At 43.5% G+C, this 18,921-nt stretch overlaps 1 protein-coding gene across 2 annotated transcripts in view; it reads left to right on the top strand.

Annotated features, from left to right (window-relative positions):
* LOC115088378 (trace amine-associated receptor 1-like) overlaps positions 1-18,921 on the top strand; it is a 72,910-nt gene that overhangs the window by 24,852 nt on the left and 29,137 nt on the right. The window lies entirely within an intron of this gene.

Below are 18,921 nucleotides of genomic sequence, written 5' to 3'. Positions count from 1 at the left end.
AAATAGGTTGATGTGTAATAAATTTGGTAAGTTACAACAGATCATTTGGCAAAATTATTGTGAGAAAAATAATGATGATGTGCTAGGTATGAAGGATATAATTTGTAAAACTATGGCAATTTTAGCTGGGTTATCATCTGGTAAGATCAGATAACTTCTGTGGGCCAGTCAGACATTGATACCATTCTTAGCAGATGGATCCCAGGATATGCTAAAGATGGATTTTTTTTCTCACTGATGGAGCTGGGAGAGGAAGAGGAAGAAGCTGAAGTGCTTGGTTGAGTCGCAGTAGGAAACAAAGGAGAAGAGTCCAGGAAGGCATATTGAAAAAGAGCCCCTCTAGACTAGGCCTTCATCCAGCAGCCTCTGGTTACCCATTCTTCCCAATCCTTCTATTGGTAGCCCCCAGAACCACCGCTGGAATCCAGTCAGTCGCCTTCAGGTCACTACATGAGAATGACATTATTGCAAGAGAGAATCAGATGAGAAATACCATTGAGTTGACTCAGATGAGTGGAATATTACATCAAATATCTGCAAGGAGACATCTAGCAGCTGCGCCAAAATGTCAGCAAGGTGTACATCACCCAAACGTTTGACCACCTGCAGACCACAGGAGACAGCATAGTTTCCTTGATGCATGACTTTGTTGGTATATTGAGGAATAGCACAAAACCCCTCTTCCTTTTGGAGTCCTCTTCTATTTGCTCAGCTGAGTCTACACAGACCCTTTTCATACCATGGAGCAGCCCAAGATGCCAGGAGCCATCAGCCAGAGGTGATTAGGGTGAGTCTGCAAGTCTATGGGAAGAAAAGGACACACTACTGAGAGAACACTTCCTGCAGTCCCTGGAGTTACTTGTTATTCATTCTTTCTTTCTCTCTAATTTACTTCCATATGCACTAAGTTTGGGACTCTACCTCTCAGTGCTATCATGCTCTGCATTGCTACTTTACTTTTCTTTTCTAAAATGTTTGTGTCTTGTTTTCTGTTGCAGTGGTTCCCCTCAGTAGACTACAATGATAGCATGTCAGCTAACTGTGCCTTGTGTATGTTTCTCTACACCTTGTTTTTTGTATACAATATACGTTTCATCTGTATGATCTTTGCCATTAATTGGCATCTGTGTTATGTAATTAAAGATGGCTATTGTAGAATGCTACATATTCTCTGATATCTTCGGAGAATTTTGCAGTAGAGTCCCCAGCAATAATAGACATCCCTTTTCTACCCCTGAAATCCGGTTAACATTGGGGCCTACATTAGTCATGAGTTGGCTTACTAACACCAATTTACGACTTCTCTTAAAACAGATTTACTGACTGATAGGCAAAGTAGAGTGGTCCAGGGCCTACAGCAGGGGTGGGCAATTCCAGTCCTCGAGGGCTGCGAACCAGTCGGGTTTTCAGGATATCCCTAATGAATATGCATGAGCGAGATTTGCATGCACTCTACCTCAGGTGTATGCAGATCTATTTCATGCATATTCATTAGGGATATCCTGAAAACCCGATTGGTTCTCGGCCCTCAAGGACTGGAATTGCCCACCCCTGGCCTACAGATTCTGGCTATATGTGTTACTTCCTTTGCAATGGTGCTTGCTGAAGTCTCCTTTGCTGATCCTGGACTCCTTCCCTTCTTTCTCTCTCTCTCTGTCCTTCTTCCCTTTTCCTCTGCTGTTGCTGCAGCCAGAGCCCAGTGAGATATTCCCAGTTAGTGAAACAATTGTGCGCTTTTCTTCCTCCTGCAATCTGCCCTTAACACCACCCTCCAGATGGAGAGTTTCTTTGGGACCTAAATATTGTACAATAGGTACTGCATCACTTAACACACTTTAGTGCATAGCAGCAGAATGTCTAGTCTGTTCATTATTCTTCATTTACATGCCCATTATCATATTTACATAGGCAACGGTGATAACAGTTATTGTAGCTAGGATAAGAGCATTTATTGTGTCTTACTACATAAGACAAGGTATTTACTGCACAATAGAAAGTTTTATTATGCATAATAAATGCCTTATTGCACTATATTATACCTGTCTCAAAGTCATAAATTTGGAATTTGTCCAAAGAATCTTCCCTACCTCTTCTTTCTAGGGGAAGGGCTCCTGCTCACTCATTTCTTTCCCTAGTTGGAGGGACCTACAGTTTCTTTGGAAGTTAGGGGAAGCAGAACCTTGTGTTTCTTTTGACTCCTGAACCCATCATCTGAGCTGGTTGGGTTAAGTTTCCTGAAGCCTCAGTCTCTTTCGTAGAGGCCAAATAATACTCAAACGCACTGGGACACTCAAAACCCCTGAATACGAGCAGCACTGAGAGGACAGCTCTTACCTTAATGTTTTTTGGGGAGTTTGGGTCCGCTGTTGAAAGTAAATCTTGCACTGCAATCTGTAAGTAAAATCAAGGCCTTCTAATGCCTCCCACGTTTGCTGCCCCATTTTCTCTCTGTTAGAGAAAGATTGCTTCGTTAAATTGTGAAAGCTTCCAGCAGTATCTGGAGTTTTCTCTTCAACTGGAGATTTCTGTAGCACAGAATAGGCCGCATGACCTTCTTTTTGCTCTACAATTATGGGTATAATTTGAAAACTTGTGTTTGACTATAGATGGCAATCAGGACATTCTGAAATTATTTGATTTTGCTTGCATCCCTAAATCCTTACCTAATGTGAATGCTAATGGATTAGTCTAGCTGTTGGCAGTCTTAAAAGGTTTTTCATGTAGGTAAATACGTTCAGGCATTCATCTGGTATCCTCTGGGAAGGCTGGTCCCAGAGCTGAATCCTTTGGCAGTCCCAACAGCTGGGAGGCATGGATTCTCCTATGCGGGGGGTGGGGAGGACTTCTTATGTGAGCATTAATCTGTATAGTGTGGGTGGATTTTGGTGCCACAAAAAACTGTCTTGACACTCTGGATGAGTGCTCCAAATCAAACATTACTGCCGATCTTCCAAAGTAATTAACTGGCACCATATACATTCTGGTTACACCTCTATCTGTGATTGTGTCTCTTAGTATTGGGATCCTAACATGGTCTCTCTTGCCAGGGCTTGGAATGTTAAAAAATATCCCAGGTGGGCCAGGAGTCTCTTAGGTGTAGCAAAATCCTGTCTCATATCAATACCTGAGGTCCAAACAAAATTAAGATTCTCCAAACTCCCAGTCTTTTTTTTGTCTTTCAAGGGCAAAGACTCTGTTGGGGTTTCTGAATGAACAACATTTCTACTCTCAAATCTGCTCAGCAGATGTAAACTTGAGATCTTTCAGAATAAAATGTCCAGGCAGTGGGGAAACACAAATTCTTCTCTTTTACCCACTCTTGGGCAGGAAAGGTGCCAGCAAACTTCTTCACACTGCAAATAGAAAAATAATCTTTAAAAAAATTATTTAGTCACTCAAACCAGAGTCTGCTGCCTATCCCTTGAATGTGAGATGGAGCAGCAGCTCTTCCTTTGACCTGATCCTTTCTAAAGGAAGAGAGAGCAGGACCGGCAGGAGCATTAGTCTGACTAGGGGCTACCTTGGGTGTCGGACGTGAGAGCAGCATTTTTGAAAGCAGCAAACGAGGGTGGAGAGGGTGGAGAGGCATGGAGCTGGGAAAGGTCATGGTGTGTGAATAGAGCTTTGGAAGTTAACAGTATGTGATCTGTAGGCTTTGGGAGGAGAGAGAGAGAAAGATCATGTGATGCTGTTACATCATCGTCGCCTAGGGCGGCTGCAGACCCTTGCACCGGCACTGAGGGAGACTCTACCCAGATTTACCAAGGTAAAAAATGCTTTGTGAAGGTTGGCCCCTCCCGCTCCCCTCAGTGTGGGCAAAAAGTATGTCTATATTGTTTCCCAACCTGGGTACGTTTATCCCCAGGGGAAAGGGGGCAGGTTTGGTGGAGGGAGAAGACGTGCACAAATCAAATCGCCGTGCATACTTTATAGCACATGCTTTACTCCTGCTGCTGTGCAGAAGCAAACTACACAGAGGAGTTTGCCTTTGAAAATTAACTTTGCTGATTTGACAGCTTTTCCGCCATAGGCACAGAATGAGGAAGAAAAGGCCTTAAAGGTGACTTTTCAAACCCTTACGGGCATAAAAGTCAGCATATGTATATGTAAGTAGCTGATGCTTACATATTCCATGTTTTATAAAAAGATACATGTATGTTTACATAGATATATGCACGTGTAAGAAAGGGACAGTCTAGGGGTGATCCTGGGCGTGGCCAAGGGTTACTCACAAAAGTCGCTATTTTAAAAGACAGTGACCCGCGTTTAATTTTCCAGCTTACAGAGCTATCCTAGCACCTGCTAATTATCTAGTGTAAGGGATAATAAATGTGTTTATTGTTTAGTACTGACTCGCTGGGAGGTCTGGGTGAACTGGGGGGTGGGGGGGAGGGGGGTTCAAGCTGATAAACCAGGAGGGTCTCGATGACCTGGCGAAGGACTGGGGAAAACTGGTAATTTCACTCCTGCCCATACGTTTTAAAAATACGTGAATTTACGCCTGTAAAATTAAATACCCACCTATGTGAGTAATTCTTATTATATTTTCATATGTAAAATATATGTGCACATATTTAAATAATGGGTGGACAAAGTATGCACGCTCCATGCATTGAAACACACGTTTCTGTACACGCACACATATATTTTGGGATAAATGCTACCCATAATACTATGATAAAACTTCACGCGGCCATATTCACTGTCACGTATGTGCTGCCGTGCGCACTTGTTTGAAAGTTATCCTCCCTGTGATTGAGGCTCCTGCCAGATATCAGACAAGATCTTAACAGGAGATTCTGTTTAAATGTACCCTTTCCAAAAAGTGAATGTGTTAACTTTAAGTCATCTAGAGTTCACTTTTGAAGATAACTCATAAAACTAGCCAGATGCTGCATGCCGCTATCTTGATATTCCTCGTTTCCTGTCAATGTTGTTGGCAACTGAAAGTGAATAAATCTCTGCCAGCTTTATTGCTTCTTTTGTGCATCATATCAGCTCATAAACATGCTTGAAGACTTCATCTGTCTAGTGTGCTGCTCTGGGTTTTATTAGTGACCCTGATACAAAGTTTACAGAGTGACATTTTATAAAAACACTGTGTGCGGCCTGCTGTTTCCAGAAGTACAGATGTTTAAACAGTAATTATCTTCAAAGCAGAATATTAATTATTAGAGTCTTAATTGACAAACCACAGACTATTTTGCTTGTACAGAATGAAAACTTGATTATAACAGTCCAGTGGAATAATATTTGCTATCAAGCAAAGAAAAAAAATCTCTCATTTCATTTATCAGCTTTACTGTACGCTTAGGAAAAAAATGCATCATATATCCTTCTGACACATTAAGAAATAGAATAATTGACATTTATTTAATTTAGCAAAGGGAAATATTGAAATATCTTATGGATCTCATCAATTGGCTGCACAATAAGCAAATGATCTCCCAACCACAATATATCTTGTTATTGCTGTTTCTAGCAGATCATTGCATATTTAGATACAGAAGGGTGGATTTTCAGAAGGCCAAGGGCTCACTGAGCCTATTTTTTTTTTTGTAAATTCTTTATTTTTCAAATTTTTGAAAATATCCCCAAGACATCAAACTTGTACAGAAAAGAAGTTGTTGTCATACAAGTAATATTGTTCAGGATAAATAAAAAATAAGAATTGAATACATAATGACCAACAACAAAATTATAAGAATTTTGAGGGGGACGGAGGAAAGAAAAAAGGGAGCATCATATAAGCAATTTCTGTGTTAGAAATCTGGTGGCTACACACTAGTACACAATCTTTATTCTATTAAGCAGAAGCAGTAGTAGGATTCTCCAGGGATAATGACCATATAAAGGCTCTGAGCTGGTCTGGTTCTAAGTATACATATTGTACGTTCCTATAGCTTATACAACATTTTGCTGGATATTTTAACACAAAGCTCGCTCCAAGTTGTAATACCTCTGATCTCATTTGTAAAAATTCCTATAGGGTATCAATATGGCCAGACCCCCCGAGATTCAACCTGGAATTCTTTACAGACGCAGCCGGAGGTGTAGGTTTCAGCATTTACTTCAAGGGGGCATGGTGTGCAGAAAAATGGTCACAAGAATGGCATATTCTAGGAATACTCAAAAACCAACCACTAATTTCCCAATCATCAGAACAATGTATTGATGCTTACAAATTGACCATCATAATAGGCATCATTGTGTATTGCTATACAGCTTTTTTCCCTCTGCCTTACATTTAATCATCGGTCAGTCCCAAAATATGAACAAACCTTTTAAAAATATTTTTTAGTGTGCTCGGTGAATACTTCATCCATGAGATTAAAATAATCATCAATTTTCCTTTTCATTTCATTTCAGTTCATGAATAAATGGTAACTTATTTGAAAGGTTGTCTGTGTATTATTTCACAGGAAAGTTGTCTGTGTATAGTTTCACATGAAGCTGTCAGCCACTTGTGGTTTCCATGCCCAAATGTATCATGCTGTTAGCCAATTGTGGTCTCTCTGCCCGACACGGTACTGTGTTTCGGACTCTATGCACGTCCTTTATCAAGGGCTCCTTCTGCGTCCAAAAAACAAAATTTCAATCCATTATTTAAGATGTACAATTACCAACCTTGTTACTCAGATTGCTCCGAACAGTCCTTACTATAACAACGGCATGGCAAATCTCGGCGTTTTTTCACAATTCCTTTCCGGTCGCCTCCGGATGTTACATATACCCAATATGGTTACTTACGTCACAGACACATCGCTCCTCCCACCCCAGCTTTTTAAATAAGGGAATTCCATTCTATAACACTGTTTAAACCCATAGGTGTCACCGTGTGCATCCAGAATATCCATTGCTGTTCACGAAGATTTAATTCCGCATTTGGGTCACCACCTCGTGGATTTAAAGGAACCCAATCCAAAATACGCCATTGTAGATCTTGAAAAGAATGTTTTTTTTCCACACAGTGAGCCACCATGGGTGCCAAACTTTTTCCCGTAGTAATACAGCTTTGATGTTCAATAAGTTGTACACGTATACTCCGTTTTGTTCGTCCTATATAATAAAGATTACATGGGCATATTATAAGGTAAATTACTCGTGTGGATGGACAATCAGTGTAATAATGTGACAAATGTATCTTCCCAGATTTATTTATTTATTTATTTATTTATTTAGAGGTTTTTATATACCGCAGTACGTAAAATATACATCACCGTGGTTTACAATTAACAATAAATTAGCAACAAGGCTTTACAAATAACAGAATTAATAATAATATTAATTACATATAACAGGATTGACAGCAAACAGGCTGTATCGATCGTAGACCATCCATAAGGAGAATGTTTAACATACAATAATGATATTGTAGTAATAATATCATTTACAAAACAACAATATAACAAACTAGAATATAAAAAATTTTGTGTTGGGCTTCGTTTCGGGGACCCCCCCACCCCCACAGGGATTTCGTTTTTTCTGAGGTTCGGGGTTTTTTTTGGGGGGGGCCCCTATTTTCAGGTTCGTGCGCACTATTGGGAGTTAGCGTGCATTAACTCAAAAATGAATGTTTTCCGAAATTTCAGAAAAAATTAAATCGTTTTTCGGTTCTCCCGAACCATTCCAAATTAGGACATTTCATTGACATTGCCTAATTTTGGAAAAATGATTGCACATCCCTAATTCTTAGCCTGTCCTTGATGGCATGAACCTAGCTATTTGATCACTTTAGTCCAGAGTAGTAATATGATTTAAACGTTATGGCTGAAGCTAGGATATACCATGATTCTATCTCGTTAATTTTTTCATTTTAAATAGTGTATTAAATGGCCCCCACAGTAGCAGGCAAAATGAAAAGCTGAGGGGGAGGCCAACTATGGATAAAAGCATAAAATTTAGCTTATGTGCTGTCAGAACCCCAGTGTGGAATGACTGAGCAACTTTCTTAGGCTGAGGCAGAAACCGTGCTGACTCCAGCCTTTCTATAACAGGTTAAAGCTTTATTTATACTTTTCAACATACATTCTTAGTAAGCTTACCTTCAGCAGTAGTGCCCACAGCTTCAGTTACGACAGCAATGTAATTAGGCGCTGCTTTCTCCTAAACCCAGACTGCTTCCCTCCAGCAGTTTACTCACAGCTTTGCTTAGGTCATCAATGATTCAGGAACTGCCTTCTCCTGGAGACACAGGAGCCTCCTGATCCCAGCAGGACTCTGCCTCTTAACCTACCTAGTTGAGTCCCGCCAGAAGAGCTCACTCTCTCTCTCTCTCTAGCTCTTTCAAGTAGGGATTTAAGATAGAATAACCATCTAGCCTGGTCCTGCACAAGTTAAGAGAGGTAGTAAAACCATGCCTCCACATACACTCCCTTTCAGCTTGAACCAGTTGGGGAAAGAGTCTTCACTCACCCTGGATCCCATCCATGGAAGTGGCTTCACTCACCCAATATAATCTTTCTGGCTAACTGCCAGCTAAACATTTTGTTGGGACTATAGGGATATGCATGCCGTCCATTGCTCCTACCATGTGACATGGGCCGATCAATGGCACCGGTAGCCCCTGTGACATAGTGAGGGCAAAGGCTATTGGTGCCATTTTGAATACCCGCAGCTGACAGGCCGAGTGCAGGAGATCGCGCCGGGACCTCCGCTGGTTCACCAGGGACTTTTGGTAAGTCTTGGGGGGTCAGGAGGGTGGGGGGGGTTTATTCATTAGATACGTTGTATTCATGGGGGTTCACTATATGTTTCATGACCCCACGAATACAACGAATAGGGACATATACATTGTGGATTGCCAATACATCAAAAACGAATGCACACCCCTACTATCCGGCTCCTCACAGGTTGAGCCCTAGGGTTCTGGTGGACAGCAGGTCTTAGGCTAAGAATACCCTGGGTATACTTGTAAAGCAGATAGGTCCAGTATTTCAAGAACTTCAAATCCATGCATGCAGTGAGTAAAAACTAGGACTAGAGACCAGCTGAGTGGCTCAGTGGCAGTGCTGTATCTTGTCAGGTGGAGGGACCAGGCTTTGATTCACAATTAAGCTCTTGGGGTGTGCATCCGTTTGCATCGTATTGGCAATCCGCAACATATATGTCCATATTCGTTGTATTCGTGAGGTCGTGAAACGTATCACGATTCCCCACAAATATAACATATAATCTGTTCCATACGTTTGGTGCCGCACACTTTTTTTTAGCTGCCATTTGAAATTGGAGAACACCATTTGGGTGTATCCATAGCCAAAAAACAGACCTTTCCTGAGAGTCATCAATGACCTCACAGCCCTGTCAGAGTGGGTTGGACAGGTTGGCAAGGAGACCAGAATGCAATGTATCAGAGATAAGACATTTTTTAATGCAGCCAATCGCGCTCTCACTCAGTGGTCGGTGACACTTTTCCTGATGACCCAGCACTATATATACCTAAGCACGCGGCGTGCCATGCACTTTCTTTGCAGGGGTGAGCTGGGGAGGCCAGGAGGTGGTCTGTCTCTGTGGAACGTGGCTGCACTCAGAGCTAGTCTGTCTTCTCAAATCTGTATTCAATTGCTAGCTAGGCTAGTTACTTAGATAGAAAAAGATAAATGTTCTTCATTTGGCTGCAGTGCAAACTAGCCCTATTTTTTTAAAGCACTTTTTTTAGTTGATCTGAGACGGTCTCTCTGTGCCAGGGAGAGAAGCTGCTAGAAGTGGCATTTTGTTGTTTAATTCACCCCCTGGGGTAGGTTGCAAGCACCATTTGGGTGTTGTAGGTGGGAGAGATATATTCAATTTCTAGCTAGTTTGCTAGAATTTCCATTGAAAAATATATTTCATCAATTTTCCTGCTGTGCCAGTTCCAGCTTTTTTGTTAAATGCATTTTTTAAATTGAACTCACTCAGTCTCTCTGTGCACTGGGCATCAGTGCCAGTGGGCACTTGGTAGTTTAGCAGACTCAAGTATATTGGGAGAGCGCTGCTTTCTGAAGCCAAATCCCCAGTGGGCCTCTGAGTAGTTACAAGCTTGGTGTGTGCACACACATTACATTAGTGCACATCAAGGCACTGTGCCCATGGGCAGGCAGTTTAGCAGACTCAAGTATATTGGGAGAGCACTGCTTTCTGAAGCCAAATCCCCAGTGGGCCTCTTTTGAGGTTACAAGCTCGGTGTATGCACACACATTACATTAGTGCACATCAAGGCACTGTGCCCATGGGCAGGCAATTTGGCAGACTCAAGTATATTGCACATCAAGACACTGTGCCCGTGGGCAGGCAGTTTAGCAGACTCAAGTATATTGGGAAAGGGCTGCTTTCTGAAGCCAAATCCCCAGTGGGCCTCTTTTGAGGTTACAAGCTCGGTGTATGCACACACATTACATTAGTGCACATTAAGGCACTGTGCCCATGGGCAGGCAGTTTAGCAGACTCAAGTATATTGGAAGAGCGCTGCTTTCTGAAGCCAAATCCCCAGTGGGCTTCTTTTTAGGTTACAAGCTCGGTGTATGCACACACATTACATTAGTGTATATCAAGGCACTGTGCCCGTGAGCAGCCAGTAGGAACTAGGCAGTGACATTCAATCCATAATGTCAGGGAAAGCTAGATGTGATCGAGTGAATAGGACTGGCAGAGGAGGCACTTCAAAAGGCACTAGTGCCAGTTCCCCATTAAAGTTAAAAAGGGACCTGTTGCAATCTAAACTATTTGGAGGGACAGGCAGTTCCATCCAGAAAAAAATGAAATCTAAACATGATGCATCACCACAACCTGTTTCTGACCCTGTAGTTTTGGAGGTGAGGGAAGGGGAGGCTGAGTCATGCAAGACAAAATGGCGAAACCCAAAAGCAGCAATGGGACAGCAGTCTTGACTTAGCATTGACAATGTAGTGCAGGCACTGTTTGCTTCTGATTCCGATGAAGAATCATCTTGTGTGGGATTCTCATCAGAAACGGAAGAAGTAATAGCTGATGAAGTTTTAGGAGGATTAGTTAGTCCTGTCTTAGCCTCCACTTCAGTGCAGCAGGGGAGAGATGAAACTGATGATGATGAGGAGGAGGAAGAGCAGTCAGTGCAGGCACAGAGGGTGACTGAGGCCCCTGCTTGCTTCTCAGGGTCCACCCACTACTTCAGCTCCAGTGGCAGCATCCACCCCAAAGGCTATACAGAAGGGAGGATCACGAAAGACATCTGCGATCTGGAGCTACTTTAAAGTGATGGAAGACCCGTGTTTTCCTCGGTGTAATTACTGTAGCAGGGCTGTTAGCAGAGGCAAGCAAATGGGACATCTATCTAATTTTGGCATGACGCATCATATGAAGAGGCAACAGCCAACAACAGTACTGCCATCTGGGGATGGTGGCAGTACCAGTCAGGGGACCCCTTCCAAGCAGCGTAAAGTGGTTGAAAAGGAGCAGAGTCACACCTCACCCTCAGCCCTTTCTAACAATCAGGTGGCAGACCAGCAACCCCCTGACATGTGGCAGAAGCGACAACCTACCACGGAGGAAATGGGGTGGAGTGCGATAATGCTATCTCGGGGTAGGAGGCAGGCAGCCTCAAAAGTTGTAACCAGGAGCATTGGGGAAATGATTGCCCTTGATGACCAGCCCTTGCAGATAGTGTAGAATGTGGATTTCAAGCATTTTCTGAAGGTCATAGTTTCAAATTACAAAGTCCCCTCCAGAACCACATTTAGCAGAAAGGTCATCCCCAGCCTTACAAGCAGTGTTGAAGTTGCATCCAAGCACTGCTAGCAAAGGCAGGGTGGAGTGTGCATTTCACCTGCAATTTCTGGACCACCATGAATGCTGCACACTCTTACCTCTCCCTGACAGTATACTGGTGGGACCTGGCTGAGGTAGAGGCAGGCAGCAGCTCTATTACTGAACAAGTATCAGGGTGGAGGTGGGCTTTACTACACACCCACATGACGGACCAGGCCCATACTGCAGCCAATATTCTAGCATGCATCAGACAGATGCTGGAGGGCTGGCAACTACACCAGCAAGACAGGAATCCTCAGGCATGGTTCTTTGTCACAGACAATGGTGCAAACATGGTTAAGGCAATAGCCGAGGGGCGTTTTAAGAACATCCAATGTTTTGCACACCCTCTGCACCTAGTAGTGAAGTCAGCTCTGGAGTTGGAGTCCAAGCACCAAGAGAATGGATACCTGCAGGACTTAATACACAAGTGCAGGAACATAGCAGCACACATCCACAGAACTGTGAAGGCGGGGCAGGTTCTCCAACAAAAGCAGACTGATTTAGAGATGCCTCACAAGCGTCTCATTCAAGACATTGCCACCCAGTGGAATTCCACCTTTATGATGTTGCAGAAGTTAGTGGAGCTGCAGACACCCCTTCATGAACTTTCTGGTTCAATGGACATAGGTGTGCAGAATCCCCTAGGGCATCATGATTGGTTAGTCATGAGTCAGCTGGTAAAAATCCTGCAGCCCTTCAAGGATGTCACGGAGGAGCTGAGTTCCAGAAGTGCCATCTTGGCTGACATCATCCCTATAGTTAATTTCCTGGATGAAAATTTGGAGGCCTTTAAACAGGAAGAGGGAATGACATTTGAGGTGCTGCATTGTCTGGATGTTTTGCAGCAGCAGGTGGGAAAGAGATTAAGGCCTTTAATAGAACAGAACACATACATGCTCGCCACAGTCTGTGATCCCCGTGTGAAAGGGAAACGCGTCCTACAGAATGATTGTTTCCTATTGGTGAAGGACCTGCTTTTAGCAAAAGTCCGTGAACAGGAGCGCCATAGGCAGAGACAGATTAGGCGTGAAGCAGAGGAGGAAACAACGAGCACTTCAGAGAGTTGTGCTAGCCCAAGCATGAGCAGCACTCTGTCAGCGACAGCTAGTACCTCCTCCTCCTCCACTTCAGAACGCCAAAGGCATGTTGCCCATAAAGATTCATCTTTTGTGCTATGGGCTAGAGAGAAAGCAGCTGGCATGAGTGACTCTCAGCCCACCCAAGCAAAGGAGACACCAGCACAGCTGTCAGTGACATGGTATCTCTCAGAGCCCACAGAGAACATGCAGACAGATCCGCTGGCATATTGGGCACACAAGTCCACTGTCTGGCCACACCTAGCCAAAGTGGCTCAGTGATATCCGTTATGTCCACCAACCAGTGTGCCCAGTGAATGTGTCTTTTCAATGATAGGGGATAAGATGAGCCCTCACCACTCAAAGCTGGCACCAGAGTTGATGGAAATGCTAGTGTTTTTGAAAGTAAACCTGCCTTTGCTTGGGTTTCCAAATTTTCCCTATGAATGGCAAGATGAATAAAAGCAGTGAACCAGTTCAGGAAGAAGTGACAGGTCAAACCACAATATACCTGCACAAAGGAAATCCTTGAATGCTGTGCTTGCCTGTCCGTCCAGACATTATGTCCCTACATGGGCTTAACCTCTTTCCTCGAATGCTGTGCCTGTCCGTCCAGGCTTTATGTCCCCAAGTGGGCTTGACCTCTGTCCTCGAATGCTGTGCCTACCTGTCCGTCCAGGCCTTATGTCCCTACGTGGGCTAGACCTCTGTCCTTCATTGCTGTGCCTGTCCGTCCAGGCCTTATGTCCCTATGTGGGCTTGACCTCTATCCTCGATTGCTGTGCCTGTCCATCCAGGCCGTATGTCCCTACGTGGGCTTGACATCTATCCTCAATTGCTGTGCCTGTCCATCCAGGCCTTATGTCCCTACGTGGGCTTGACTTCTGTCCTCAAATGCGGTGCCTGCCTTCTATCCAGGCCTTATGTCCCTACATTGGTATGACCTCTGTCCTCGAATGCTGTGCCTGTCCGTCATGGTCTTATGTCCCTATGTGTGCTTGACCTCGAATGCTGTGCCTGTCCATCCAGGCCTTATGTCCCCAAGTGGGCTTGACCTCTGTCCTCAAATGCTGTGCCTACCTGTCCATCCAGGTCTTATGGGCCTCATTTTCCAAGCAGTTTACCACGTGCGATAAATTCGCAAATCACGCTAACAGCCGTTAACGCGATTTGCGAATGCAAATTAGTAATTTGGTATTCAGGGGGCGGAGCATATGTAAAGCAGGAACCAGTTTATCGTGTGCGGCGAAACAGCGCAGTGTTAGCGCGGCTAATAACTACAACCCTTTGATTTGCACTACGCGTCAGTAAAGGGTTATCGCGGTCCACGATATGTCCAGACAGCCTGTTGGGGGGGGGGGGGGGGAGGGAGGGAGAGAGAGAGAGAAAGAGAGAGAGAACCTTCCTATAATGCCTATGCCCTAGACAAGTATTTGTATCCCTATGGGAGGGCCACCTAGTAACTCGAGGTGGGGATTAGGTATGAGCGTCGGGGGTTGGGGGCCACTTTCGCATTCCACATGAGACGTACGGAAAGAACAGTGGTCTCTAGTGAAGATTTGCTGGCCGTCGGAGTGAGGAAACTCACTCCAAGAGGAGATTTGGGCAACGTTCTCTCCACCTAGCTTGATGGACACTCTACCTGGGCAACAACAAGCTAGGTGGAGAGAATGTAGCCCAAATCTCCTCTTGGAGTGAGTTTCCTCACTCCGACGGCCAGCATATCTTCACTAGAGACCACTGTTCTTTCCGTACGTCTCATGTGGAATGCGAAAGTGGCCCCCAACCCCCGACGCTCATACCTAATCCCCACCTCGAGTTACTAGGTGGCCCTCCCATAGGGATACAAATACTTGTCTAGGGCATAGGCATTATAGGAAGTCTCTCTCTCTCTCTCTCTCTCTCTCTCTCTCTCTCTCTCTCTCTCTCTCTCTCTCTCTCTCTCTCTCTCTCTCTCTCTCTCTCTCTCTCTCTCTCTCTCTCTCTCTCTCTCTCTCTCTCTCTCTCTCATATTCATTCATATATATTGTGGACTGTGATACTCCTGGCCAAAACCATCATGCACTGTGATAAAACAACCAATGAATCATCGCAGTGCATGATGTTTTCACAATGTGCAACTCCAGTTCTGCGAATGGCGAAAACATCACGTGCAGCGATGTTTCCCCACTGCATGAAACATTCCTTATTTGCATAGGACATGCCCCCTCATGCGTTACTGCTGCGATATTGGAAAATGAGGCCCTATGTGGGCTTGACCTCTGTCCTCGATTGCTCTGCCTGCCTGTCCATCCAGGCCTTATGTCCCTACGAGGGCTTGACCTCAAACACTGTGCCTGTCTGTCCACATTTGGAATGTGCGAACATAAAAAGCTGACTTAAGATGTTTGGAGCTTGTGTATTTCATATGCTCAATAGTTTCCATGACCTTCATAATATGGGCCATGTTCCCTAAATCTTTCCTAGGTGTCAACATTAATGTTTCTTCTAGTACTTTCGAAAACTGGTGGTAGTGGCACTCTAGTTCATCCTCTGTGTTCCCATTGTTTACACAGGCTCTGTAGGGTACAAAGTCAACATAGGTTGATATTGTAGATTTGAGCGGGAGATGATGTCAGCGCTTCTTTTGGTCCTAACAGCTGAACCTTCGTTGCAAAGGGAAACCTTAGTCTTTGGCAATTCAAACTAGTAATCCTTCACAGCATGGATCCTTAAATAAAACAAACAATTTTCTTTAGTTTCAGGGCAGAGAAGAGAACTTGCTTATGAAGTCACGATCTGTTTGCAAATGCTTAAATCCTAACAATTTGTACCATTATACACTCTAGGGGCCAACCCATTCCAGGGAACTCTCCCCAGATGTAGCAGCCTCTCTCTTAGCACTTGTTGACCCATGTTCAGAACGAGAAAAGAACTCCAAGGTACTTAGACTGAGACCCTGCTCTATGTCGCCATGCTTTGAAGGCTCATACTCCACTCTAGGGGCCAACCCATTCTGGGGAGCACTTTCCTGCTCACAGGAAAGGGAAATCTCCCCGGGTGTAGTAGCCTATGTCTTAGTACCTGTTGACCCATGTTGAACCGCTGTTCACATGGCACCCTGCTCCATGTTGCCACGCTTTGAAGGTTCGTGCTGCACTCTAGGGCCCAATCATTCCAAGGAAGCCCTTTCCTGCTCAAAGGAAAGTAAACTCTCCCTGGTGTAGCCATTGCCAGCCTATCTCTTAGCACCTGTTGACCCATGTTGAACCGCTGTTCACATGGCACTCTGCTCCAGGTTGCCATGCTTTGAAGGTTCGTGCTCCACTCTAGGGGCCAGCCCATTCCAGGGAGCCTTTTCCTGCTCAAAGGAAAGGGAACTCTCCTCGGTTGTAGTCAGCCTGTATCTACCCTCTGACCCATGTTGAACCGCTGTTTACATGGAAACCTCCTCCGCCTTGGCCTTGAACATTCTCGTTTGTATATCTGCTAACTCCACCAGATTTTAAAAGACCAGCGAGAGCTCACTAGACACCAATGGAAACACCCCACTCTAGGGGCAAACCCATTCTAGGGAGCCCTTTCCTGCACAAAGGAAAGGGAACTCTCCCCGGGTGTAGCCAGCCTGTATCTACCCTCTGCCACTCTGCCTTGCTGCCATACACCAAATGACTCACTCAGCTCCTTGTGGTGTTTTTGCCACTATCATGGTTCCTCAGTGTGTTGGTGCTGGTCTTTCTGCTTGCTATGTTCCCCCTTCATTGTGCTCTAGGATGTTGATGCCACTTGTCTTGCCGCTTTGCCTGTCGTGCTGCCTTCGAGGGTTCATGCATCTCTTATCGGTGCTCTCTTTTGAAGCTGTGATGTGTATTTGACACTCTCGCTGCTGCTTTACACCTCTATTAAAGCACTCTTGCCACTCCTGGTACCCCTTTGCCCCTTTAAGGTACCTTAGGCTATTCATGCCACTTTGGTGCCACTTTGCTACAGTCTAAGTACCTTCGAGCTCTTTTCTTGTTCTGATGATTGCTCCCCAGACGTTTAATCAAAACTGATAAGAAAACCCCAATTCTGCAGCCAAAAATAGGCTGCAAATACTTCCCCCTTTGACTTTAATGGAAACCGGAAAATGAATGAAACGTATCAATGGATCAGGGCCGCCATTAATGAATGCAACTTATTTGCCCCCCGACGAATATGAATACTGAATCAGACGAATCCGTACCTTCTGCACATCCCTATTAAGCTCCTCTACTTTCTGAGTCCACTGGGGCTGAATATGACATAGACACAGCACCCACAGCCTCAGTGGAAGGGATGGGGGAAAGAGGCATAATCTCAATACAAAGGAGACACCTAGGGGCTAGATTTAGGGCACATGATTTCAGGGTTCGAGAAGGAGCCTTGGGTGCATGGCACCCAGCCAAGTACCACCACTGCCATGATCGGACTAAAATAAGTTCTTACAGTACTGGAATTTAATCCACTCTTATGTGCTGAAAGGAGGAGTATTTGTAATAAATCAAATAAATAAATAAAACAAGTGGGGAGGGGATTTAAAATTGGAGGAAAATGCCCCTAGTGATTGCAAATGAAGGCTCAAAGTGCCACTTCCCAGTCCTGGTTCCAATTGACCTGGAAATCCAGAGAAGGAAGAAGAAACTGCTGCCAGGTCAAAAAACAGACAAGTCCCCACCCAAATATTCCTCTTTTTACATTTGAAAGCATTTAGATAATTATCCACATGCTTCTGTTTTCCGATTGTAATTTCTCTAGCAGTTACAATATTTCTGACTCTATTAAAATGGAATTATTTTCCTGACCTCTCTGTTTTTAGCATCCAGCACTACCAAAATCATAGTCTCTGCACTTGTGCCACTCGTCCCCTTTGATCCCTTTACTATAACCTAATTTATTATCTGGGTACACCAATTCTACTACCTGTAAGTAGTAATGGACAGCAACTCCATACAGTCAACTCATTTCTAATAGATGCTATTTGCCATAGATAGCAATAGTTTGGAATGTTTGATTAAACCTATTTGCAGAACTAAATAAACAGGCTTGTAGATAAATAGGTTGCTGCTTCCATATGTTATGCATACACTGCAGCTAACTTCTAGATAATCTTGAGTTGTTCACAAGCTTGATGATTTCTTTAAGTAAACGAGATTACCTTCTGCAAATGTATTCCATTTGACCTCAAATAGAACTTTTTGAAACTTTTTTTATGATCCATTCAATAAAATTCACAATAAACAAAGTCTAGTTTGTGAGGGGGTGAAAATGTAGAGGTCATTTTCAAAGCCCATTTCTGTGGGTAAAACAGTTTTGTTTTTTTTTACATTTTTTATTTCTCAAATTAAAAAAAACAAAAAAAAAAACAAGCAAGTAATTACTTGATACAGATATATGGCGTATTGTTAGGTAATCCATAACATATTGCCATTATATATTATTCTAAGAAATAATAATCCTATGCACCATAATTTCTATGTCCTCAATAAGTGAGGGAGCAAAGATAAGAATTTAACAAGGCATAACATTAATACAAAAAACTAGGAAATAATATCAGACGACCTAACTAGGTTTGCCTATTTTACACACATTAGAGCTTAATTATCTTACTAAGGGGTTTTTTCTCCCTGGGTTTGGTTACTTTTATCCGTAATGAATTTTTTCAAATGTAAAGGTTGAAAGAAACAGTATTTAATTCTTTGATGCACAATGCAACATTTACATGGGAACTTTAATTTATATAGAGCACCCATTCGAATTACTTCTGATCTTAAGCTAAGAAACTCTTTCCTCCTCTTTTGAGTTTCCTCGGTAACATCTGGAAACATTCTTACCTCCATTTGACAACATTTCTCATTTATATTCCTAAAGAATAACTTCTGAACCCACTCTTTATCAGTGTTTAATAGAAAGGAAATTACCAATGTAGAAGGTTGAGTCATATCTGAACTGGTGGATTCTAATATATCTGTTACATTTAATGGCGCAATAGACTGATATGGTTGTTCTTTATCTGATATAATTTTCCATGAAGGAATATAATACACTTGAGTTATGGGAGGAAGAGCTTGTTGTGGAATTTTGA

Source organism: Rhinatrema bivittatum, chromosome 3, assembly GCF_901001135.1.
Source record: "Rhinatrema bivittatum chromosome 3, aRhiBiv1.1, whole genome shotgun sequence".
In the NCBI taxonomy this organism is placed as follows: Eukaryota; Metazoa; Chordata; class Amphibia; order Gymnophiona; family Rhinatrematidae; genus Rhinatrema; species Rhinatrema bivittatum.
This window is presented reverse-complemented; position numbering and strand designations above follow the sequence as displayed.